The sequence below is a fragment of the Equus quagga genome, chromosome 10 (assembly GCF_021613505.1).
Source record: "Equus quagga isolate Etosha38 chromosome 10, UCLA_HA_Equagga_1.0, whole genome shotgun sequence".
Taxonomy (NCBI): domain Eukaryota; kingdom Metazoa; phylum Chordata; class Mammalia; order Perissodactyla; family Equidae; genus Equus; species Equus quagga.
Genome location: NC_060276.1, coordinates 103,018,894 through 103,046,653, shown reverse-complemented (window position 1 = coordinate 103,046,653; position 27,760 = coordinate 103,018,894). Strand labels below are relative to the sequence as shown.

The 27,760-nt window shown below is 39.2% G+C and overlaps 1 pseudogene; it reads left to right on the top strand.

The window, feature by feature from the left end:
* Positions 1 to 1,378: 1,378 nt before the first annotated feature.
* Positions 1,379 to 27,760, top strand: part of LOC124245523 (aldehyde dehydrogenase, mitochondrial-like) — a 52,880-nt pseudogene continuing 26,498 nt past the window's right edge.

Genomic DNA, 27,760 nt, shown 5'->3' with positions numbered 1-27,760 from the left:
CCAAGTACCTCAGAATGTGACCTTATTTGGAAATAAGGTCGTTGCAGATATAATTGGTTAAGGTGAGATTATACTGGACTAGGATGGGCCCTTAATTCAATATGACAGGTGTCTTTAAAGAAAACAATGTGAAGACACAGAGGAGAAGAACTGTCAGGAAGAACGCCATGTAATGATGGAGGCAGAGATTAGAGCTATGCAGCTGCAAATCAAGGAATGCCAGGGATTGCTGGTGACACCAGAAGCAAAGAGAAGGCATGGAATGGATTCTCCCCTAGAGCCTTGGAGGAAGCATGGTCCTGCTGACACTTGATTGTGGACTTGTAGCCTCCAGAACTGTGAGACCATACATTGCTATTGTTTAAGCCACTCAGTTTGTGGTAGTTTGCTATGGCAGCCTTAGGAAGCTAATCCAATCAGTGTTTAGAATTACCCTTTTGATATGTGTCAGAGTACGAGCATAAAGAAAGAAATGATATAATGCATGAAGTTATAAAAATACAACAAAACATCACAAAATCGTATTTAGCCAATGCTTCAAAGTAATATTTCTCTTTTTTTTTTTTTTTTTAAAGATTTTTTTTATTTTTTCCTTTTTCTCCCCAAAGCGCCCCGGTACATAGTTGTATATTCTTCGTTGTGGGTCCTTCTAGTTGTGGCATGTGGGATGCTGCCTCAGCGTGGTCTGATGAGCAGTGCCATGTCCGCGCCCAGGATTCGAACCAACGAAACACTGGGCCGCCTGCAGCGGAGCGCGCGAACTTAACCACTCGGCCACGGGGCCAGCCCCTAAAGTAATATTTCTCTTTATACAAATCTTACATAGCTATGGGAGGAATTATAGGTAAGCAAAGCCAAAAAAAAAAAAAAAGAAAAGAAAAAAAGAAACTAGAGATCTCCACATGTTCTAAACCCAGGGGTAATCATTGTTAAATTTTGTGGCATAGCCTGCCAACACATCTATGTAAAATAGATAATTTTTTCCCAAATAGGATTATACTATACACATTGGCTTTGTGACCAGTTCTTATTTTTAGCACTGCATCTTAAACATGCCATTATTTTTTTAACTCAGAAAAATCAATTATTTATGCTTCTAATTCTGTATTATTAAGTACTTTACAAAGTGCTTCCATAGCTATCATCTCATTTGATAGTGAAGGAACGTGAAGAAAGTGTCTCATGACACTCATCTCTCTTATGAAGGCTTATTTGATGTCTGTCTTCCCATTCAGACTGTAATTTCCATGAATATGGGAATACATACATGTTTTGTTTTTTTGGTGTCCCCGGAGCCTGAGTCTTTGATGTTGGCAGGCAATAAACGTTAATTGAATGAATGAATGGGCAACAGTGTGAGAGTTTAAGGAGAAAAATAATGCGGGCTGACGCGGATGGAGAAGGCCTTGTGGGAGATGTGGAACTTGGACCAGGTCTGAAGAATGGCAGATGTGATTAGGAAGGAGGAATTTTTAGGAATGGAAGGGGAAGAATAGGAAAAAACTGCTTTCTAGATCCAAATGGAAGAATGAACATTCTAAATGACTGAGCTTTGAATTCTGGATAATGGAGAGGGGAAAACACGGTTACAAGAGATTAACCAAAGGAAAGGAAAGTAGGACTTAGAAGAAAAAATTACAGAGTGATTAAAGAAAATACATTATGAGTCTTCTTAAAAAAGAAAAAAAGAGAGCTGCTCCCCTGGCCAAGTGGTTAAAGTTCCACACGCTCTGCTTCGGTGGCCTGGGTTCACAGGTTCAGATCCCCACTGCGGACCCACTCCACTCATCAGCCATGCTGTGGAGGCATCCCACATACAAAGTAGAGGATGATTGGCACAGATGTTAGCTCAGGGCTAATCTTCCTCAAGCAAAAAAGGAGGAGGATTGGCAACAGATGTTAGCTCAGAGCAAATCTTGCTCACAAGGAAAAGGAAAAAAAGAAGAAATAGTGTTGTAAGTGACAAATTTCTTTAGGAAAGATTACTCTATGAATCATATTATTTGAAGAGTGTGGTGAAATTTTAAATGCATATCTATTTAATGTTTCTTTAAAGTTCCAAGAATATTTGAAGGTATCAGATGTTCATTGTTCTCTTTTAAACTGTCAATTATAAAAAGTAAATCAGCTGTATAATTAATAATAATGTTTTCTAATTGCTGGGCATTGTCTGGAATGATTTAATATATTAACTTGTTTTATCCCCTCAATAAGCCTATTGTTATGCTCATTTTCAATTTGAGGAAACTGAGACACAAAGAGATTTTGATAACTTGCCCATAGTTATACAGCTAGTACGAGGCAGACCTGGGAGTTAAATTTGACCAGTTTGGTTTTAGAATCTGCAAGTTTAACCGCTGAATTATGCCTCTCTATTTATATTGTGCCTATATGACTAATGGATAGTAGCAGAAACTGTAATCATTAATTTTAAATATATTTAAATCATGTATGTGAATTTGAAAAGGCAAGAGAGAAGGCCAGGACAATTGAGGAGTGGATAAATATATTAAGATGGAATAGCACATAAAATGATGGTGGAGATATTTATGTGAAGCAATGTGTCAATTCTTGCATATTTGCTTAGAGAAGCACTGTCTAATAGAAATATAATGCAAACCACATATGTAAGTTTAATCTTTTTAATAGATTAAAAAAGTAAGAATAAAGAGGTAAAATAATTTTTTTAAAGATTTTATTTTTCCTTTTTCTCCCAAAGCCCCCTGGTACATAGTTGTGCATCCCTAGTTGTGGGTCCCTCTAGCTGTGGCATGGGGGATGCCTCCTCAGCATGGCTTGATGAGCGGTGCCGTGTCTGTGCCCAGGGCTTGAACTGGCGAAACCCTGGGCCACCGCAGCGGAGCGCGTAAACCTAACCACTTGGCTACGGGGCTGGCCCCTAAAATAATTTTGGTAATACGTTTTATTTAACCATATACATCCAATATGTTATTTTAACATGTAATCAATATACAGATTAGCAATGAGTTATTTTATATTCTATTTTTCATCCTAAGTCTTCAAAATCTGGTATATATTTTACATTTACAACACATATCAATTTGGACTGGCCACATTCCACGTGCTCAATAGGCGCAGGTAGCTGGTGGCTGCCGTATTGGACAATGTGGGTGTAGCAGACTAAATGTCTTAGGAGTGACCCTCTTATTTTTTGTTTCCATGTGTTATTCTGAGTTTCTTTACTTTTTTTTTGCGTATACATTGTACACTGTCATTTAGTTCATCTAAAAGATTTGATGGGCCTATTCCAATGCCTTATGAAACCTGTTGTGTTAATGGCAGAGCCCAGGAACTATGGACTTTCTGCTGCTTTTTGAAACTGTATAGATTTTGATTTTTCTATACGGTGAATCTGATCCTGTTTTTCGATGGATCGCTTTTTGGAGTGCACACGGATGAATTTCTGAGTACTCTTTATTTTGTTTCAAAGCCTCTGCTTTCTTTCTTGCAAAGGGAGCCCATTTGGGCTAATGAACTGAATTCACTGATCTCTTTCCTCCTCCACAAAACACCTTAAAATCTAGTTCTACTTTCAGAGGAGTTTCAGCAAAATCGATGTCTGTTGTGATAGGTTCTCAGGGTCTGGGTAATTAACTTCTTTCCACTGAGCCTGAGGGATCCATATCTGGAGAGCAATTATTTTCTCCAAAGCTGTTATACTTCTGTGGTGTCTACTTGCCAGAGGTTAGACTGAAGTACATTTAGTGACTTAAAACTGAAATGAGAAAAATGGTATCAAGTAGTGATAGAAACAGATTCCTGAAATAAAGTCTGGAAATCCATGAACATTGTATTGGTGTTGTGTAGTTCTCTTAGCCGTCAACTCAACAAGAGGTACAAATTTAGTTTAAATATATGTATTTAAAATATATATTATATATTATATAAATATATTTATAAGTATATACATAAAGAAAAAATATATAAAGGAAATATATAAAGAAAGCCTAATAATTACATTTCTCCACTTGAATTTTAGGAAGTTTTTGGTAATTGGAAGCAGTCAGGTGGTAAAACAGGTCAAATTAAATAACTTACTGAGAATCTAGGTAAATGTTGAAAGAATGTTATTTGTAAAATTAATTTAATAAGACTTTTCTGACTAATAGTTTCTCTTGCTGCAATGAGTGGCATTGACTTGGGAAGAAATTATAGCAATGTCTTGGTCAGTTAGACAAGATGCAACTTCGCTTTGTCTGTTAACTACTATAACAACAAAATAGATTGTTATCCGAAGGGAGTTAAAATTGTATGATTCTCATACTAAGTGACCATGAATAAGCAAGAACATTTTTTGGGATATCCTAACCCTCATTCGTTGAGTTTACACAGAATTTTGGGGTTAATCTTGCTACCCACTGGATGTCACTGTTGCTGCACCAAAAATGTCAAGTTTTCAAGCGTTTTCTCAGTCCCCCAAAAGGCACATAAGGAAGCTTCAATTAGAGATATCAGTGATAATGCTGTGAGATGGAACAGAGAAGACCAATAGCTAGGTTTTCAGTTGATAATTAAAATGTTAGTCTGTATCATTCTTGATTTTCACCACAATGACAGTCGATAAAACACTTTCATGTTGAGACTAGAGACTTTTGTGGAGTGACCCAGAGCTGTCTTTGACATCACGGTGGTGTTTTCATCATTTTGAAGCAGGGCAGATGTTTTTACATCTGTTCCTTCTTGTCCCAATGAGGGTTAAAGGGAGTCTTGCTTGATTGAGTCCCCTTAGATAAGGAATATGGAAATTATATTTTTAACCTTGATGTGACTGGACTGCTAACTAACAAGTAGAGGAAAACATCTTTCTTTTGATTGTTTGTTTGTGAAAGCTTTCCACTCCAGTGGTATAGAATTCATCCGTATTAGAGCTGTCAAATCGTCTCAGGAATTAAGAATCCATTTTTTGTTATTTTCATTTTTCTCATTTGTTTACATCTGGTCAGTTGAAATGCTGTCACTTATTGCTGTATAAAAGACATGATAAAGCATTGAGTTGACAAAAAAGTTATGGTCCTTGAAGTTTATTTCCAATTTCCAAGGAATTCAAAAAGTTATATGGAGTTTACAAAGGAGAAGATTTGGATTTAAAATATAAGAATTGGAAATGAATACATTTACCTTTATGTCATAAGATGATCTTGCCTGCCTAGTGTTGACATTATTTAGCTTTCAAACAATGTTATATTTAAGTGATTCAGGGGAATATTATACTTACTGCTAAACTCCCTGAGAGCATGTTGATGTTTTCTTGTTCCTTTCAGCATCTCCAGTGCTCAGTATGGTGCCGATTGTACAGTAGGTATTCAGTAATGTTGATTGGATTGGATTTGACAACATGCTAAGTGAGGGGCTGTTAAGACAGAATAGTAGATGTCTCTTGTAGCTTTAGGGAGCTCACGATCTAGATGAGGAGAAGGCATACTGACAACAAACAGTAAAAGACCCCTCTTATAGCAGTACCATTCATAAGAGTACTATGATATTTACTTCATTAGTTTGTGGAACTTATCTGTGTGTCCGGTCATAGGGTGTTATAATTTAAAGAGAAACAACACGTTGAGAGGCAACCCTGGATGAAAACATCAAATTCATCTATTTTAAAATAGACAAAATATTTTAAAATGTCTTTGCTTTTGTGGGCTTCTTAATTTATTGTCTTTGCTTGACACCTTGAAGTTCCAAGAGGAGAGATGACTCATTTAGGGTCTTGCTACTCAAAGGGAGATCTGCAGACAGCAGCACTGGCATCGCTTGAGGGCTTGCCAGAAATGCAGAATCTCAGGTTCCATCTCAGACCTACTGAATCAGACTCTGCATTTTCCCAAGATTCCTGGGCAGTTCGTATGCTCATTAAAGTTTGAGAAGTACGGATTTGCGGCATCTGTTATGTTAGCAATAGGTCAAGGATATGTGGAAGCCTTTTTCTAGAAGGGGACAGAGGTTTATTGTCAGAACAATAAATACTTACAGTGTTGTTTACTAGAGAACGATTAATGAAGGGAAACAGTAGAAATGTTGTTAGTGAGATTTTTATGAAACAGTTTGGAAAAGGCTCACCAGCACATATAGGGAACTGTTCTGAATTGGCCAATAAATGGAAAAAGTGAGCAAGTCCAGACTGATCCTTGCCCCTCTCCAGCTGCTTAATTTTCATAGGGAGGCTGCTCTGTTGATTCTCCAAGATCAAATGAGCCTTGGTGATTTTTCCTTTTTATTCCCCTCAATCCTGAGGCAACAACAGCTAGAATTTTGCTTCATTGCAAGACACTTCTTCGGGAAAAGAGGTTGCTCACTTTATGTAGTATTTTACAGTCTAACTCACCTCCTCCCACAGATTACCTTCATAATGAGAGGACCAAGGACCTGTGGATTCTGCAGAACCTTCGTTTGACAAGATGCCTATGAATGGTGATGCACAGATGGGCTGAGATAAGCTTAATTCATTATAGCACACACACTGCAGCTTTGTTTATTATTAATGACACGGCAGACATTTTCCTTAGCTCTGGAACTGAATAAAGCAATAACCCCACCATAAGGGAGACAGGAATTGGAAGATAATAAATATTTATCACCAAATCTGTCTCTTTCCTAGCAACCACAAATGGAGGAGGAAATGAGCGTCTAATTTTTTTGAGAGCCAGTGCCAGGAAAACAAAAGCTTTAAAAAAAATTCATTAATCAAGCAGATTGATTGCTGTGGGTTCTAGAAATCTCAATACAGTTTTTTAATAGAGGGAGATGCAATGATTGAGCACGGTTGAGACACTCTTTGAGACCTGCAATCTTGGCCAGATGCCACTTGCAAAAAATGACTATCATCTATCAGGAGTATTAAATAGTACAATCTGGTGGCTCTGTTCATGGAACAGCATTATTTTTTGTTTTCCTGGGCTAAATACACACTATAGCAACAAAGCCATAAAACTGCATTGTCTCACACAACAAGTTGAGTTCATTTCAAGGAATTTACTAACACATTGGAATTGTGTTTTAAAGATTATATATAAATAGAGAGTGTTATGGACATAATTTTTTTTCTTTTTCTGGTTTGGGATGGTGCCTTTGAAGGAGTCTGAGGTCTTCAAACTCTATCAGAAGGACAGCTCAGCTTCTCTAGGACCAGGGACCAGTTTCCTCAATTTATTCATTTCATTGCCATTGTTTAATGCTAAAGAGGAAAAGACATAACTACTCTCGGCTTCTAGTCATATCACTGCAACTGATAATCCACGTGACTTCGAACAAGTAGTTCTGTCCCTCGGGGCCTCAGCTTTCTCATTTGATAAATGTAGGGATTAAAAATGGAGCTCCCTGAGGCCCCATCTTGTATTAAAATTCTGATTCTACAACTCCATTGCTAGCTTTGGTTTTCTCATCTGAATCCCTATCCTTGGCGACCCATATAACTTTGACATCAAGACTGTTGCAAATGTATTTCTTATTTGTAATCTTATACCTCACTGTCCTCTTTTTTATTCAACTGAGCTGTATTTTCTTTGTTTTATATTATTTGACATTCATCAGTAAACCATGAAATAACTGATTTGGCATCTGTCTCAGTGGATATGTAATAACTTTAATTAAGGCAAACAGCACAGCTGCTACTGAGATCCCACTGAATTTTCTTTGTGGCCGTGTTTGTTGGGAGATGTTTTTACCTAGTTCATCCTTTGGGGCTAGGTCCTCATTGAATGAGAAAAGAATCTGGAGGAAATAATTCTGTAGCTTCCTCCACAAAGATGACTGATAGAGATGAGATAGCAACAAAATCTGTTAGTTCTAACCATCTCTTGTTCAATATTTGTGGTCTAATGTCTTTCCTAGGTGTTGTATATGGAAATGTCTACTAAAGAGAATATTTGTCTCAGTGCACCAGAGACAAAGGTATATACTGCACACATATTGTGTACCAAATTAATAATTCACAACACACTGGATTAAATAATCATTGGGCCAGATTTCATGGGGCGAATGAACTACTCTCAGCACAGCAGATAATGCATTTCCCATTTTCCTAAATTTGTTCCTGACCATTATGATGCTATTTAATGCCCTGGAGGTACAATTACTAAATGGCACACTAGTAGACTGAACAAGTTAATGCACCTCTCAAAATGTCTATCTTATACCCAGGGAGCAACTAAGTCCCCATATTACCACATCCAATATATTACAGAAATGTTGATACGGCCATCACTATCAACGTTTCACTCTTAGAGCTTCTCTTCAACTTTGTTATACTGTTAAGATATGACTTCCTCAACCAAAAAAGAGGCTCATTTGTAGAAATAAACCATATCTATCCCTATGGATTGGTGTGAATTGAGCTAGATTTCTAATTTTTTAAAATGTACATATTTCAATATCCAAACTATTCTTGAATTCAGTACCATAAAAGAGTATTTAGTAATATTATCAGTGATGATCATTGGACCAAAACACACATCTTTAATACTGCATTTTCTTGAGTGGTGATTTTAAATGAATTTATTCTCCAGCATTCATTCAAATACCTGTACGTTTTTGGGCCAGTATTCTGTGCAGCTCTTGCATTTTCAAGATTCATTTTCTAATCAGTGAAATCATTTACCTCTCTCAGATGCTAGGCCAGGAGTAATGGCACTGAAAGAGTCGTTAACTATAACATGCTGCTTTTTCTCTCATCTTTCTGGGAAAGGCAGAAAAAAGGATACTTTAGCATCATCTCTCTTCACCCAAAGAAGAAACCGACATTAATCAACATTCAATTCTGCTCCCAAATTCAGCAACTCAGTTGTCCATAGTGTCACAGTGCTGTCTGTCTCATGGACTTCTAATCATGAAGTCTTCTTAAAAGAATGGCAGTAGTACCTTTGGTGTATCCCAGGTGTGATCTGGTACACTGCCCAGCACCTTATCATTTCTCCAGAAGGGAGAAATGATAATGATGGGCAAAGTGGTGGCATCTTTCTTTAAAATTCTCATCATACAGTGTGACTTAGAGCCTTGCAAAATGCCTGACCGTATGCTCTGCTTTTACAACGATAAAATCAATGTGTTTGGGAAGATTTACATTTTGATCAAGGAAAGGAACATGGCAGAGCAGTGTTGGCAGAAATGATTTAAGGAATTGAAAAATCGCTGACCCTCTAAAATGCCTTAGGAGAGCAATATTAGAAAACCAGATGAAATAATAGTCTGTATTAATGTATAGTTGTCTAGCATTTGGGGAGTGCAATATGGAAGCCAAATTTTTGTGCACCTTTCTTTTAAGACATCTGTGCGTTGGTGAAAATGTATAAATTGGGAAGGGCAAGACCATGAAATTGACAATGTCTGTCTAATTCTAAGTTCAGTCTCGTCTTGTCTCCTCTTTCCCATTAAATCTGACTGTTCCCAAATGTCTTTCACCAATTTTTAGTGGTAACCAAGGAAACAGTAAATGGGATTCATCTCTCTAGGGATTGGCACACTAGAATTTTTACTTCTGTTAGGATTTCTGTCTTCTCATCATTTCTTATGGTTAGATTAAAAGTTGACTTTTGATTTTCACCTATTGGAAAGACCACGAGAGGGCTTAAAGATTGTTTTAGAATAATTTTGATTTCGCCAAAGTACTCTTTCCTCAGGTTGATCGTTATCTGATGCTTTGGGAAGTTTGAGCAACTGTTTATTATCCTAATATAAGGGAATAGAGACATAAATAATAGAAACCACAAATAACACACAGATTATTACAATTTGGTTTTGAATGAAAAATTACAGCATTTTCATTTAAAATATTGTAAGTGAGAGATCTGGACATCCACCAGTGCTTACAATATCTTTTTTTTGTCGTTATAGGTTAGGTCTCCCTTTTTGGGTTTTTATAGCACTATACTCTCTATTCACCACTGTTGTACTTTTAATCTATCGATTATTGTTTGCCTTTCCCTCCTGAGGGCAGGGACAGAGTCTGTTTCTATTCATTGTTGTGTCCCTTGTGGTCTCAAGCAGTGCCTGATACACAGTGGACTATCAACCCTTTGATGAATGAATGGAATGAACATTGTTTGTACGTCATCATATTTCATAACAATCTTGTTTTGAAATAACAAAGTAAGACATACTTCTTGTAAAAATAGAAAAAAAAGTAATGTCTTCCTCTGATTGCAGAATGATTGAAGACATTTTGGGAAATATAAAAAAAAATACAGGGAAATAGAAATTACCCATGTTCTTACCATCCAGAGGTAATTGCTGCCAATTTTTGGTGTATATGCCTATAGTAACTTTTGTTTGCTGCATTCACCCATATCTAAACATATTTCTTCTCTCCCACCTGTATGAAAAATACCCTTGGTAAACTGCTTTTCATTCAAATAGTATATTGTCTTTCCCCATATATAATTATTATTCTATCACATTGTTTTATTCGTTGTAAAATCTTTCTTTAAATGGATTTGCTGTGATATATTTCGTGAATCTCTCCATAGTGGAATGTGTGCGCCACAGAGGGTGGTGTAGAGTGAAAATGTAGTTTCTATTTCTTTTTACTTTTATATAAAAATAAGAAAGAAATTAGGCTTTGTTATTATTTAATATACAAGTTGACATAGATGCATCCATTCAGTTTACATATGAGATGACTATGGGTTCTGTTTGGCCAAGCGGAATCTGGGAGAGAATTCCAAAGGGGCTTGATGGTGACTCATTTACTTGTTGTTTCAGTCTTTTGTGTATTTTCAGTTGATTTGCGCCCCATTTAGTGGATTTATGGATTGGATTATATCCAGTCTGTATTAACTATATTATAGATTAACTAATCTGTTGGTTTCCAAATGGAGAAGGAATTTTGCCAAGGAATTGAGGATTATGAGACTACTCAGAATGCACATACAGGTGAACCACAAGAAAATGGCAGAGCTGACTCTTCTATCCCTTGTGTGAGTTCTTCCTTAGCTGCATTGTTGGGTATGAGCAATGATGCCTAATCAGATCTGACAGTAGAATACTTCCTAGTATTTATTCACACACAAGCACACACACACAATCTATATCTTCAATATAAAGTTGATGTTTTAACACTATGTGAGAAAGTAACTGATTTTCGAAAGAAACTTGTGTAATGGAGAGTGCATTTTAGGAACAGATGTTTGGGAATGTTTCTTTCCTCATGACAGTTTTGTCACTGAAAACCAGTGTCACATGTAATGCTCTCTCTCACACAAACACACACACATACACGTTGGAATTTTCTAACACCTGAAAAACTTCAAAAAAGAATTTGGGTGGGATTTGAAAAAGTTTGTTAAAGATTTAAAAATTCAGCACATTCTGGGGCCGGCCCCATGACCTAGTGGTTAAGTTTGGCATGCTTTGCTTCAGCAGCCCAGGTTTGGTTCCCAGGTGTGGACCTATACTGCTTGTTGGTGGCCATGCTGTGGTGGCGACCCACAGACAAAACAGAGGAAGATTGGCACAGATGTTAGCTCAGGGCGAATCTTCCTCAAGCAAAAAGAGGAAGATTGGCCACAGATGTCAGCTCAAGGTGAATTTTCCTCAGCAAAAAAAAAAAAGGGCACATTCTGATTAGTTTGCAAGAATAACTGATGAGCCTTAAGGAAGATGGAAATTTACTGGCCTATTTGCCCCCAAATGGCAAATGTGAATGGTTATTGGGAATAGAAAGCAAGTATCATGATTTGCTAAGCATTGGCAATGATGTGTTTTTTCCATTTGGAAGTACATAGTTTTGTGATATGTCTTTTTCAGTTACAGCATTATTAAAACTAAGAATTGTAACAAACTGAACTTAGAACCCAAACTTCAAATTGCTACATTAGAGGGTGTTGAACTAAGATTTTAAAAGATCAAGCATATTCAATCACATTACTCTTCCTAGAACAGTGATAGCATGATATTTCTGGGTGAGAAAGAGGTTTCTGGTACCATTAAGAAATGACATGAAAATTACTTCAAAATATTGTTTTTATGATGTTTATTTCTTTTTAAATAATTTCTATTTTTGGGAAAGTTGTGACGTATATGACATTTTCAGTTATATACCTATATTATTTATAAATAAAATAAATATATTGAAGATACTATATATTTTTAATGATGAGTCTGCAATAAATATTTAGGATGACTTCCATACACAAAATGGAAATTAGGGTAGGAAATAAATGGGATAAAGACTGCCAAAGAAATTATAATTTGTAGCTATATGCAGGAACTAGTCACACTAATTCTCTTAAGAAAATGCCCTGCTAAGCAACTTTAAGTCTTCACAACTTAATAGCAACACACTGTATCTCTTTGGGAATTGGGACGAAATCCAGATACACCTTCGACCTTATCATCTTAAGACCTGGTCAACTCAAAGATCTTGATTTTTATCCCTCAGACCTCACCTCTTCAACTGTAAATTCCTTCACTTTCCTACATTTGTGGAATGTGCTCTTCATCTGGTCTCTTATTCCCTTCTGTTTACACTTGGCTCCTTGTTCATCTAGACTCAGCTGCTTCAAAACATTCATAAACACCCTAAACCTCTGGCCTCTTTGACCAGTACCTGTCATGTCTTTTTCCAAGCCTCACTCATCCCCACTCCTGCTCCTAAACTAGAGAAGTTACAGTAAGTGTATGTTTCTATGAAGCTGCCAAACTGTTTTCCAGAGTGGTGGTACCATTTTACATTCCCATTAGCAATATCTGAGTTCCAGTTGCTTGCCTCCTTTCTAGTACTTGGTATTGTCATTTTTTTTGTTTTAGTCATTCTTCACCCCCCCAGTTTTATTGAGATCTAATTGACATATAACGTTGTATAAGTTTAAGGTATACAACGTGATGATTTGATATACATATGCATTGCAAAATGATTACCACAATAAGGTTAGTTAACACATCCATCAGCTCATATAGCTACTATTTTTTTTGTAGTGAGAACATTTAAGATCTGCTCTGTTAGCAACTTTCAAGTATATGGTACAGTATTATTAACAATAGTCACCATGCTATGTATTAGACCCCCAAAACTTATTCATCTTATAACTGGAAATTTGTACCCTTTGACCGATGTCTCCCCATTTCCTGTATCCTCCAGCCCTTGGCAACCACCATTACTCTCCACTTTTATGAGTTCAGCTTTTTTTAGATTCCACATATAAGTGATATCCTACAGTATTTGTCTATCTCAGTCTGACTTATTTCACTTGGCATAATACCCTCAAGGTCCGTCTACATTGTCACAAATTGCAGGATTTCCTTCTTTTTATGGTTGAATAATAATATGCTACATTTTGTTTATCCACTCGTCCATTGATGAACATTCAGGTTGTTTCGCACTCATCCATTGATGAACATTCAGGTTGTTTCGATGCCTTGGCTATTGTGAATAAGGCTGCAGTGAACATGAGGTGCAGATTTCTCTTTGAGATAGCGATTTCATTTCCTTCAGATATATATCCAGGAGGGGGATTGCTGGATCATATGTTAGTTGTATTTGTAATTTTTTGAGGAACTTCCATACTGTTTTCCATAGTGGCTGCACCAATTTACAGTCCCACAAACAGTGCACAAGGGGTCCCTCTTCTCCACATCCTCACGAACATTTGTTCTCTTAGTCTTTTTGATAATAGCTATCCACATAGGTATGAGGTGATATCTCATTGTGGTTTTGGTTTGCATTTCCCTGATCATTAGTGATGTTGAGTATCTTTTCCTATTCCTATTGGCCATTTGTATGTCTTCTTTGGAAAAACATCTATTCAGGTCCTCTGCCCATTTTTTATCAGATTATGTCTTTTTGGCATGCTATTGAGTTCTAGGAGTTCCTTATATATTTTGGATATTAACCCCTTATCTGATAGATGGTTTGGAAATATCTTCTCCCATAGGTTGCCTCTTCATTTTGTTGATTGTTGCTTTTGCTGTGTAGAAACTTTTTAGTTTGATACAATCCCACTCGGTTATTTTTGCTTTGTTGCTTGTACTTTTGGTGTCACATCCAAAAAATCATTGCCAAGACCAATGTCAAGGAGCTTCTTATTGTAACCATTCCAATGGCTGTACAGTAATATCTTCTGTTTTTGGGTGGAGTGCTTTATAAATGTCACTTAGGTCAAGTTGATTGATAATGTTCACTTCCTCTGCATCCTAGCTGCTTTGGGTCTGTCCCACACATGCAGAGCTGAGAAGTTTACACACAAAGTTAAGGGATCCCATTCTCCAGCTCTTTCCTTTCCAGAATTGTTCCTGTATTCTATGGATCTCAGATGTCCCTCTTTCTGGTCATTTTGCCAGAAAGATAGCATTTCTCTTGAAGTTTTAATTTCCTGTGCTGCTGCCATGCATTTCTGTGTGACTATAACTGCCATTGGGACAAAGTGTTGAGAGGAGAGAGAGAGAGAGATAGAGAAAGAGAGAGAGGGAGAGAGAGAGAGAGAGAGAAACCAAGCTAATTCCTCTGTTTAGAAAGACAGAACTTCTCTCAGACTTTTGGCTGTCTGTGTTGCCAGTGCATAGTTCCATGACTGAGGTCCTCCACAGAGAAAGGCAAGGAGAGAAAAAAAGAAAAAAGGAATTCTCTTACACTCTTCCACTTGCAAGCACCCCTTTTCCTGAACCTCTGATGAGGAATATGGGGTTTCTCTCAGAGGTTTTGCTGCCTGGATCCACTGCACAGTTTTGTAATTGGTATCAAAGCTGGAGGTAAGAGGGAAAGATATGTGGAAAACTCACTACCGTATGGGCTACTGCTTTAAATTTTGACTTCTCTCCTAAATTTTCTTGCTGTTGTTTACTTTGCGGAGTCCTCAGGAAGTTGCCGTTTTTTCCCTCTCCAAAACCCCAGTACATAATTGTGTATCCTAGTTGTAAGTCATTCTAGTTCTTCTATGTGGGACGCCACCACAGCATGGCTTGATGAGCGGTGCCATGTCCACGACCAGGATCCAAACCGGCGAACCCTGGGATGCTGAAGCAGAGCACACGAACTTAGCCACTCGGCCACAGGGCCGGCCCCCAGGAAGTTACCTTTTGTATTCAGAGTGTTTAGTTGTAATCACTGTATTACAAGTATTTAGTTCTAATCATTGGGAGAGAGGGACTGTAGTGGGCTTATTGCAACTTGGCCAGCACCAGAAGTCCTGATTTGTGTTTTGTGTTTTGAAAAGATCAATCTATAGAGCAAGGTAAGAGGGGATGCAGTGAGGTTAATGTGTAGGTCACTATAATAGTCTAGTTAACAAATGGTGATAACTTGGATTAGGAAGGTGGCAGCTGAAATGATGGGAAAGTTATGGTTTCAAGAGACATGTTGGAGGGAAAATTAATTGGATTCACCAATAAGTTGGAAGCAGGGAATGAAGGGGAAATGTAAAAGGTGATTCCTATAATTCTGATTAGAGAAAACAGATGGATGGTAGTACCATTTGCTGAGGTAGGAAATGCTTGAAGAGGACCCTGTTTGAGTGTGTGTTTGTGTGTAGAAGGAAGGGCATGGGAGGTTATGAGTTCAGTTTTGGACGTGTAGAGCTTGAGGTGCATTTGAGATAACTAAGCGAAATGTCAAGTAGGCAGATGTATATATATATACAGCTTTAGAACCTACAGGGGAGCTTTAGACTGGAGACACAAATTTATGAATTATCTACATAAAGATGGTGAAGTCATGGTTATTATTTTACATAGAGAGTACTGGGAAGAAAAGAGTGTCCAAAACCATGTCTTGAAGAACTCAGACATTAACAGCTTGGTAGAGGATAAACTATGACAAGGAGACTTAGGAGGAATGAACAGAAATATAAGAGGAAAACTGGAGAAGGGGAGCTGTTGTGGAAGCCAAGAACAGGGAGTATTAAGACAAATTGTGTTACAACGTCAAATGTTCTTGATATCAAAGAAAATGAAGAGTGAAAAATCTCCCCTTTGAGTTTAGCAACGCGGGTGTCATTGGTAACTTTAGTACCAGCCCTATGGTGGAGTGGAGAAGTGGTAACCGGGTTAGGATGAATTGGAGAATGACTAGGAGGTGAACAGATGGAGATCACGGTAATGGGCAACTCTCAGGAGAAGTTTTGCTCTGAAGCAGGAGATAGAGATAAGTCACTATTTACTCTGAGATATGGGATGGAAGGAACTATTTTTTTTAAATGGGAGAAACTTGAGCATGTTTAAAACTTATGGGAATGATCTAAGGGAGGAGGTTGAATATATAAGAGAAAGAAGGAATAATGAAAAAGTAAGTTTCTAGGGAAGGCCAGAGGAAAATGGGATCCAAAGTTTCAAGGAATTGGCCTTACATGGGAGGCAGCCTCAACCATATAAAAGGGTCAGGCTGGGGAGAGCACTCAAGATGGACACAGATGTATGTAGGTTTTTATGTTTGATAGCAGAAATTGAGGGAGCTCCTGTCTGGTGACCTCTATTTTGTATATTAAATAGTAGGTGGTATCATGTTCTGAGAGTTAAGGGGGAGGTAATAAGTGTTGGATTAGGGGACAGTCTGAAGTTTGAGGAAACAAATGCTATGGAGAGTGGGAGAATGAGCTGTTCAAGGAGGTGTAGGAAACCATGGCTCCTTTTAACTCCACGCATCAGACGTTTTGAACTTCTTTCAATTACTGCGCCCTACCATGCTCTCCTTCTCGTCTGAACTTTTACCTGTGTCATTACCCCTGCCTGGAACACTCCTCCTGCCACCTTTGTCCAGTGATTCCTGCTCATCCTTCAGGTCTCAATTTAGATGCACTTCCTCTAGGAAGCCTCTTCTACAGTTAGGTAGAAGAGGTTAGCTCCCTGGGTATGTGCTTCCATGGCCATCCTTACCTTGTTCACCAGTCTCCGTTGTTGTAGTTGCTTGTCTAGCTGGCCATCTCTCCTACCAAACGGTCAGCTCTCTGACGTTCAGGGACCACATGATTAGGGATGACCATAACGTGATAATAGGGCCTGCCACCTGATAGGCACTTAAGATACAGCTGCTGAATGAAGGCAGTAAACTCACTGTGACAAGAGAGTTGGTCACATGGCTAGAGGAGGGTGAGACTCTTCACAGTGGTCTGTCTGGATGAAAAGTGTAGTGTGTAAGAAGTGCTGTTTCATTAACTCAGACATTGGCCACTTTGCAGCTGAGGCATGAAGGAAAACATCAGGGAGATATAAGACTAAGACTTATTTTTTCTACTGGCAGTTAGTTCTGGGGGGAACACTGACCCATGCTTCTCCCAGCTGCCCTAATAACCTGATAGTGCTGAAAGGGGGGCACTGTGGGTGCTAGAGGGTGGGGGCACTGGCTAAAAGGAATACCACTGTTCCGAATGAGGCTCTAATTTGCGCAAGACCAAATGTGGTCATGAGTCTTGGTGGCTGATTTCAACTCTGTTATTTAATGTTGCTCATTATTTCAGCAACCTGAGAATAACAGCTGGACTGTGTGGGATGAAAGTAACTTTTCAATGCAAGCAAACAGATCATAGCAGTTCTCTTGGAGAAATGGCACTTGTTAGTTTGCAAAAATAAATCCCCTTTTTTGTCCTCGTTCTTAAAAAGTGCCAAATTGCAAGATGTGCATGCGTGTGTGTAAGATGAGGCAAGTACAGATTTAAACTAGAGGAAATGCTTTGAAGCTAGGCTGGCTCCTTCTCTCTCAAAGGCTGATAAACTACAAATGCCATTTAGGCACTGGATTTATAGTTACTTTCGTGTATGCCCTGAAACTCACTTATCTTTGGGGGATACTAGTTCACGGAGAAAACAAGTTAGTACTGAGAAGTTCAATTACTCTCCTAAAATATCAATAGCATAGTGGTAAGAAAGCCAAAACAACACTCCCCATTTCTATATTGGATGTATTCTCAAGACATCTATAAAGGCTTGCTACAAACAGCAAGAAAGTAATAGCTGTAAATGTTACTCAGTGGAAGGGTTGGGAATGGGGGTCCCTCATCCTAGTCTCCAGTTTGAAACTGTGACTGCTGCTCCATCACTTCACGGCATGACCTGCTCTGCCTGTATTTTCCTTTCCCTTTGTTTTAATTATTTTTCATGGTGTATAGGATTTATGCTGTTTTCCATGTCTTTGGTATAAGATTTCTATTTTGTCTTGTTTCTGGAGGGACTGTCTTCCTTTAGAAGACCCAGCTTTGGGTTTCCTGAAGGACACCTGCTGAGTCAGGGATTTTAGTATTTCCTGGTCTGCTTTAGTCCTCCTCAGTGGCACAGGAATGCAATCAGCTGAAGAATCCCCTAGGAGAGCTGCAATTTTAGGGTTTCTATTTCCGTCTAAGCTGCCTCATCTATTTTGGGGTGCATGGGGTTGATTATTGAAATCCTTTCTTTGGCGGTATCTGCCTTCATTGATACCTTTACAGCTCCTCAGTGCGTTTATAGAGTGTGGTGAGGACTTGTGTCTGGGATCACTTTGTCACAGGAGGCCAAAGTAACTGAAAAAGAGCTTGGCTTTGGTGAAGACCTACCTTTGACTTTGAGAATACAAGGGTTGTTGAGTCTTTCTGCATGGCTAAAAGAAATTGATTCATAATATAAGAAAGGACACTAAATGTTTCCATTAATTCCTTTCAGATTTGAAAACAGAAAACAAGGAGAGCTGTGATGTCATCCACATGTCTGATATGCAGTTACAGAGAACTCTGATATTTGAAAGAAATCCTTTACTGCAAAGAGGAGTTCCATGTAACAAGTCCTCATTTATAATCTATATATAAAGAGGAGGTGGTATCTTACAGTGGTTGAGAAGAGTACTTTGGAGTTAGAAGGTCCAGGTTCTAGCTATTTGGACTTGGGTAAGCCATTTGACCCTCTTAAGCCTCTGTTTCCTTATCTGTAAAATGGAGAAAATAATAGTACTCCATGCATAGGGTTGTTATAAGGATAAATTGAGATCATGTGATTAAAATTTGGCACAGTGCCTGACAGTAAGTGCTCAATAATTATTCATGTAATGTAACACAACTTATTGCTGTTTTTTCAATTACCTTCCAAGGCAAGTAGATCCAGTTATATAAAGAGCTGCTTGTTCTGCTGCATACCTTGATAGTTTGGGGTAAGCAAATTTCGGATTAGAGGTGGTAGAGAGCTGTGTTCCTCTGCCCGCCCCTTCCCTGTCACTATCCTCCTCCTCTGTTTTATTGGTTTTCGTAGCATTTATCACTACCTATTGTGGATTGAATTGTGTACCCTCACAATATATGTTGAAATCTGTGTTAGTTTTCTAGGACTGCCATAACAAATCCTACAGACTGGGTGGCTTAAACAATAGAAAGTTATTTCTTCACAGTTCTGGAGGCTGGAAGTCCAAGATCAGGGTGTAGGCAGGGTTGGTTTCCTCTGACGTCTTTCTGCTTGGCTTGTAGGTGGCCTCCTTCTTCCTGTGTCTGCGCATGATCTTCCCTCTGTTTGTCTGTGTCCTAATCTATTCTTATGTGGACACCAGTCCTGTTGGATTAGGGGCCACTCCAGTGACCTCATTTAACCTTAATTACCTCTTTAAAGGCCCTGTCTCCAAAAACAGTTACATTCTGAGGTACTGGGATTAGGACTTTGACATGTGAATTTTGGGGGAAACATATATGGAAGAAGGCCATGCGAAGCTGGAGGCAGAGATTTTAGTTATACTGCCACAAGGCAAGGAATGGCAAGGATTTCTGGCTGCCTCCAAAAGCTAGAAGAAGCAAGGAAGGATTGTTCCTTAGAGTTTTCAGAGGGAGCATGGCCTTGCCAACATCTTGATTTCGGACTTTTAGTTCTCTCCAGAACTGTGGGAGAATAAATTTCTGTTGTTTGAAGCCACCCAGTCTGTGGTACATTGTTATGGCAGCCCTGGCAAACTAATACACTACCTGACATTGTATGTTTGTTAGTTGTCTTCTATATCCCTCATTAGGATGTAAGTTCCATGAGGGCAAGGACCTGCCTGTCTTGGTCACTGGTGTATTACCAGCATAACGGAACTTTACTGAATGAATGAGTGAATGAAAGCAATCTTGAAAGGAGAGGGTGAGGAACAGAGATGGGAGAAGGAAAAAGGGGAGGAAGGCATTGAAAAGGCAAATGATCATGAGTCTCAAATATACTAATCTACTACCGAGTGGACTTCTGGTGGTAGCTGGTAAAGGGGTTGATTCCTGTCCTGTTTAATGTGGCAAGAGACAAAATATGGAAATTGGGGTCAGAGGAGCCCTGGGAGCTTAAATTCCTAATGCGGGAATTGAGGGCATTACATTGGACTTCCTTGGGTCATGGAAATAGCAGGTTCCAAGCCAATTATACCTAGATCCTCAAGGAGCAAGGGGGCCGGCTGACATCTGGTTTACAGTTAAGATATGTAGCCTCCTAGATTCATCCTCCATGTCTCGACATTCTCCCATGATATTTCTCTCTTTATCAGTTTCTTCTGAGTTTGGGGAAAATTTCTCAAACTTCTGTTCTAAATCTCTAGTTTCTGCAATAGCTCACCTGGCTGCAGTATATTTTTCATCTGAAAGCAATCTTTCCTGACCTTATGTGGTTCTGTTGTTAGAAATGAAGTGTCATTTCAATTTTTATTATAAATCCAAATGACATATTTTTATGTTGTTCTCCTTTATTTTTTAAAATAAGTCCCTTAACTTTTTAGTTGTGAGTCCTCAGAGGGACTCCATATTTCAAACTATTTCTCTCTCTCTCTCTTTCTCCATCAAGTTTTTTCTATTCGTTCTTCTTGATATCTATGCTTAACCATTGCTGGGATTGACATGCCAGAGACAACGTGGGTCCCACTTTGAATATTTTAATGCAAGACACAAGGAAAAGTTTATATTTTCTATTGTTTTACTTTGATAAATAGGGGTTTCATTTGGCTGGAAGGAATAGAAAGAGTGTTTTTTAAAGGAGACAGACATGGGGCAGGGAAGCGAACTGCTGGGCCAGGTATTTTCTCCTTCATGTTTGTTGTAGCAAATGGTGGGTCCTGCCCCATTTCTTCCAAGATCATGATTGTCTTTGTTAACAGGCTGCTGGGGCAATGCCCTTGCTTTTCTGAGCCCCTTTGTCTCACTGAGCTGACCCTGGCAGTGATGTCCAGTAGTCTCTCCCTGCCCCATGTACAAGTACTTGCATACTTCTGGAAATGCTTGAGTTTTCTCTTTTCTATGTGGTTCATAGCTTACCTGTTCCTATTTAGAGCTGCTCTGACCTTGGGAGCTTCTGTGAAATCTCATCCATTATTCCCCATGTCTTGGCCCATTGGTAAATCCTTAATCCAGTCCCATCTACACAACATGCCACCCAGGGCTGATATAGATTTTCCCATATTGTTTATTTCTTTGGTTATTATAATGACAATTTTTGAGAGAAAGAAGTTAGTTGCCTGGGATCAAGTTGCCGTCTTGAAACGAAATTGAGAAAATAGTATGGTAACTTGAGATTTTACAGAGGAGGTGGGCCTTAGAGGGTGGAAGGGGCACACATCATCTGTGGTTAGAAAGTTCTGGGTTTTAATCCCAGCTTGACCTCTTTCTGGCTATGTGACCTTGGTCATCTGACCTCTCAGTGTCAAACCCTATTTCTTACATCTCTGTGATCTATAGGAATGGAAAGCATTTATATAGGTGGAAAGGAGGAGGGAGGGCATAAGATGTAGGAAGCAAGAACAAAGGCACAAACATTGGAATGATGGTGATCCGTCAGGATAAAACAAGATGAGATAGCGCAGATGTTGCGGTTGCCTGTCGTACAGCCATTCCCTCTTCTTCCTGGCTGGAAAGAGCCCAATGTTTTCAGGCGTCTGCTCTCCTTTATATAGCTGTGGTGGTCCTTCTCCACTTGCCAAGCTTGGGCATGGGCATGTGATATGGTAGCCAGAGAGTCATGAGGGGACATTACGGGGACTTCTGTAAAAGCTCTTCTTGTTGTTGAAAAGAGAACACGAGGCAGAAATGCCTTCTCTTCTTGCACTATACACTGTTGCATGTGAGGTCTTGAGCATAGGAGAGGGATTATGAACACAAGCGCCCTGCTGCGGATGGACTGATAGGCCTGGAATGTTAGAGAGGAGAGGAAGAAACCACAGTACTTGAAAATGTTGTGAAGACACTGAATTAATCAATCCTGTAATTTCTGTGTCTCCAAATTTCTTCAACTAATAAAGCCGATGGAACTGTGTGGAGTTTCTTTTTTTATTTGCAACCCAAAGCATACAAAATGATATGAGAGACAAATGTATATTTGGCTAGACAAGGAAGTAAAATTTTGCTAGGTCAGAAGGAGGAATGCCATTAAGAGCTTTGAAAACCAGATAGAAGAGTTGAAGTTTGGTATGGTTGATCACAGGGAGCTTCAGAAAACTTTTGAACAAACTGATCTTGATGAAAGTAGCATTTAAATAAGATTCATTTGAGAATGATGTGATGACTAAAATAATGAAGGAAAGAGTCTGGATTTAAGAAGACCAAGTAAAGAGTTTGGCAGTGGTCCAAGTATGAAACAATGGGCACTGGACCAGAGTCTCGTATTAGGGGAAATTACTTTGTACTTTTGGTTTAATTTTTCCTTCTTTTATATTTTCCCCTGTAGGGCCTTGTGGAGAAGAACTTTGTGTTTTTGAGACAGGATGCATATCATTTGGGCAAAGTCTTCAATGTAAAAGATGTTATCAAGGAGCAGGTTGCTGGCTTATCAAGAAGAGGGATGAATGCTAGGGAAGTGGGATATAGAAGATCAAAGAAGAATTTTCTCTGAGATGCCAACAGCACTATCCCTACCAGTTCTATAGGCTGTACTCACTGAGATGGCCAAACCAAAGAAGGAGAAATCGTTGCTTCCTAGTGGCACTTAGGAGCATCCAGCAGCACATGACATCTGCCTCTTCGCTTGAGAAGCCTCTAAGGTTGGAAAATCTATTCTGCTGTAGACTTTGGACACCTCCATATATACCTACCTGTGTGATATTCCTTTATGAAGAAAACATATTTCTATTTAATTCTTAGCTCAATATGAAAATTTATAAAATAGAGTCATATATTCAGGTCCCACATTAAGCTAATCTGATATTTGGACATTTGGATTTAAGATAAAATAGTGTTTTCATTATAAAAATGTTCACCAACAGTTTACTTTAAATAGTTACTCTTTCTGGTGTACATTAAAATATGATTAAATTCTCAGTTGACTTTACTAGCAACATCTTTATTTTGTAAAGTAAGCTCCAACTGCAAAGAAAGTTATTTTCATGCTTGGTAAAGACACATTGTTCTAAATAATGATTACAATGGAGAAATTAGAAGACCCACATAGCTTTTACCCAGCAGGGAGTGTATTTTGAGACTCAATAAATTTAAGATAATCTGATTTTTAAAAAAGCACAGTTTCTTCTCTGTATGTAATTGTACCAGTTAGGGATTGCATTTGGCTGAAAATCCCAGAAATGCTGAGAAACAGTGGTTTAAAAAATTAATGTGATTATTTGTCTAATGCTTCAAAAATCTGGAAGAAAGCAACTGGAGGATACCATCAAGGAATAAAATTCTTTTTCCCTTCCTGCTATACTATCATAACCAATGGCTTTTTCACTTGAGTACTGCATAAGATCCAGACAAGAGGCAGAAGAAAGAGGGAAAGGAGCACCAGCTGACTTTTACTTGTGTTTAATTGGGAAGCACTGAGTCACATGGCCACCCCTAGATGTCAGAGAGTCTGAGAAGTGAGATTTCAGCTGTCCTGACTTTATAGTAAAAGAAGACAACTAAGAAAGGCTTGGAATGATATTGAGCTGGACAATTTAGAGTATATGCTTCAATAATATTACTTTGAGACAAGACGAAATGTCATATAAAGACACCTGAAATTTCAGATGGCAGACTGTTTAGCTAGGTTTTGACACAGTGCACTTAAAATACACTTATATTGTATGTTAGTCTGGGGTTGATCAATAAAACAGAGCCATTCTAAATAATTTGGGAGTGAAGTGGTTTAATATAGGAATAAGAGCTTAGATGAATGTTGAGAAACTGTGAGAACAAAGGTCAGGAAAGCTGCAGCCTCCAGGAGGCCAAGGAAGCAGACCTTAGAGGCCTCAACTGGAAGCACCAAAGTGAATTATTCTTGAAAGCTTTTTGGGTAACTGGTGTGATCCTTAGTCTCTGAGAAGCTCTCACCTATGTGTCCAGCACAATGGCAGGCACATAGTTGGAGCTCAAAAACAGCTTGTTGCTTCCTTGTTCAATAGGTGTTGAATTAATAAAAATACTTTGGCTCTTGAAACTCACATGTAAGTGTTGAAATCCACATTTAAATCCAGACATACCCAATATGTGGATGAGAGTTCAGTCAGGGAAACAGAAACCACTCCAGGTATTTTAGTCCTAGTTCTCTCTCCTCCTCTCTCTAGAGCATTTCAATATGTCTATCCTTGATTATGCTGATTTTCTCCACTGTGATGTCCACTCTAGCATTCAGGGAATCTGTATTTTGTTTTATCTCATTGATTGTGTCTTTCATCTCCAATATTTCTGATTGATTCTTCTTTATAGTTTCAATCTCTTTTATGAAGTAGTTCCTGAACTCATTAAATTGTTTCTCTACATTCTCTTTTAACTTGAGTTTTTTCATGATAGCTGTTTTGAATTCTCTATCATTTAGATTACATATTTCTGTGTCTTCAGGACTGATTTCTGAGTACTTGTCATTTTCTCTCTGGTCTGGAGGTTTAATGTAATTTTTGATACTGCTAGAGGGCATGGCTTTATTCTTTCACATTCTGGTATTATTTGGTCGCAGTTACCACCTATGGTCACTGGGTGGGGGTCAAGAGCTGCATATTCTGAGCCCTCTGTGTTCTGCTGGGATGCCAGGTGCTGGAGCCAGTGCTGGGCAGGTTGGGGGCAGGGGTGCTTTCTGCATGCTCTCACAGGCTTACTCTGTCTGCTCTCCTGGGGTGTTGGCTTGATGAAGTCACCCCTGCATTAGCTTTCACTTTGGTAGGGGCTTTCTCCTAGTCTGTGAGGGACCTCAGGGATCTTTGATGTTCCCACAAACAAGCGTCCCCTCCCCGCTTCCTTCCCTCTCAGAGGCTGCATGCAGTTCAGGATCACAGTCTTTTGGGGAGGAAGCAGAGTTTTCTTTTACCCCGTTCCACCTCCGAGGGAGGCTCCAGCCTTTCCACCCTCTGACGTGTGGCTGTGTGGGTCTCTCAGACATCTTTTGTGTTGTGTGCATGTCCTCTGTTGGAGTATGAATGTCTTTTTTGTTGTATGGCGGAGGGGAGAGATTGCCGGGAGAACTCACTCTGCCATGATACTGATGTCACTCTCCCCAGGTGTTTCAAATAGAGGGAAATCAGTACAGGGAATTGGTTACATAGGTGGTGGAAGAGCTGAGAAGCCAAATAGGGGATTGTGAGGCAACACGAAATTAGCAACATTAGGAAGCTGCTACTAACCCTCGACTGAAAGGCAATGGGAATCAGGAGTGTTATCACAGCACAGTAGCTGAGGTCCCCTGGCAGGAGCAAGGAGGAAACAGTTTTCCAGTGGAGCTGGAGCTGTGAAGACAGAGTTGCTGCCCTGCAGCAAAGAGAGAGTTGGGGAGAAGTATCCTGGCTTCTCCCTTTCTCCTACCCTCCAATCTTGTCCCTGTGCCTCCCATTGGCTGAACCAAGCCAGAAGCCAGTTGACTGAAGAGATCGGCCTGCAGGGGTCAGCCTCTCTGTAATATAGAGCACAGCAGGGCAAGTCAAGAAATGGATCTGAGAGTAAATAGAAAATGACTGGCACAGTCTGTGTGTGTGTGTATGTATGTGTGATGCTTGAGGATAGAGAAGGATCTCAAAGGGGTCTATGTGAACTGGCATCATCCTTGGTGCTTCAACATACCCTTTGTATTTTGCAGAATCCTAAGCTTTGACCTACCAGTGCCATGTACTGGCAGCTTTGTGGCGTGGCTGTTGCCCCTGCGAAGTCCATGCTATTTTCATTTTGCCCTTATGGCAGGTTAAAACAACCAGGCTCTGATATGATCAATACTTGGCAAGAGTACAGTCATGCTGAGTTTTTTAGTCCAGTTTGAGTTCCTTAAAAATTAGAAGAAAAGTGAGATAATTTGCAGGGGTGAGGAAGGATATTTAAGATTTAGAGATGATGACTATTGCAGTTTTCCTTTAAGAAATTCCAAGGTTGATTTAAAAGTTTTAATATGGGGTCGGGAACAGGTGCTTTGTTTAAGAGTTATTTGATTTATTGAAGAATTTATTATATGCTTCATAATACTATCCTAGGTTTACTCAGGAATTTAGTGACTAGAACACTGTATGTGGGAAAGTTGCTATCTGTGGCCATGCAAAGAGCTTCATAGTGTTTTTCATCGTTTATTTTAACATCCATAACTGGCAAAGTGATTTCATTGATTGTCTTCATACCTGATTTTCCTGGTGAGCATTGTTAATATTCATCCTATCTTTGGGACATGTATGGAATGTGAAAGTGGAATGCTGAGCCTTGTTGCTAAGTTAATCCATTTACACCATGTTGCAAACCTGCATACTCTAATTCAGCTTTAAACATGTATTTGTACATTTGACAAACTCATAAAAATGGCCTATAGTGCATTATGCTAAGTAAGATGAGTCAGACAGAGAAAGAAATACTGTATGGTCTCACTTATATGTAGAATCTGAAAAAGCTGAACTTGTAAAAACAGTAGAATGGTGGTTACCAGTGGCTGGGGGGTGGGGGAACTGGGGAGATGTGTAAGGGTACAAACTTGCAACTAGTGGATAAATAAGTCCTGGAGATCTAATGCACAGCGTAGAGATTATAGACAACAGTACTGTATTATAAGCTTCAAAGTTGCTATGAGACTAGATCTTAATTGTTCCCACCACAAAAAGGGAATGATGATTATGTGACGTCATAGAGGTGTTAGCTAATGCTGTGGTGGTAATCACATTGCAATATATAAATGTATCAAATCAACACTTTGTTCACCTTAAACTTACATAATGTTAGGTGTTAATCCTATCTCAATTTCAAAAAATGACCTATAGCAGATAATGTTAGTGCTGTATCTAGATCCAAAAATAAAATCTTTTAAACATTTAACTTCTAACCACCAGCACCTGTGGCTCATTTTCTGTGGTGTGCTCCCACTTTTGCCCCTCACATGCGGGGAGATGGAACTGCCTGGGAATTTATATTCCCCTGGGGTGGCTCTTACGTGATCCAGCTCGAGTTTGAAAGGTCCAGCTCCCACATCTCTCTGGTCAGGGCAGCTCTGAGGAGGAACTTAAATTCTAGAGCTCCCCTGCAGGATCAGGCTGAAGGAACGCTCCATGGAACTATGCTGGAGACCACCTCCTTGCTTGGCTTTGGAATTCTGATTACTGTGTGACAAGTTACTGCAAAACTTAGCATCTTAAAACAACAAAAATGTTTTAACATAATTTCTGACGGTCCTGAATCTGGGAAAGGCTTAGCTGGGTGGTTCTAGCCCAGGGTTTCTTATGAAGTGGTTGAGCTGTCAGCTAGGGCTGCAGTCATCTGAAGCTGGAGAATCTGCTTCCAAGCCCACTCTCAGGGCTGTTGGCTGGAGACCTCAAGTCCTTGCCATGTGGGCCTTTATTACATGGCTACGTGAGTGTCTTCAAGACATGGCAGCTGGGTCTTTCCAGAGCTAGTGAGAGAGAGAGAGTGAGTGAGTTAGAGAACCCAAGACAAAAGTGGCAGTCTTTTATAACTTAATTTTAGAAATGGCATACCATCACCTCTGCCATTTGTTGCAC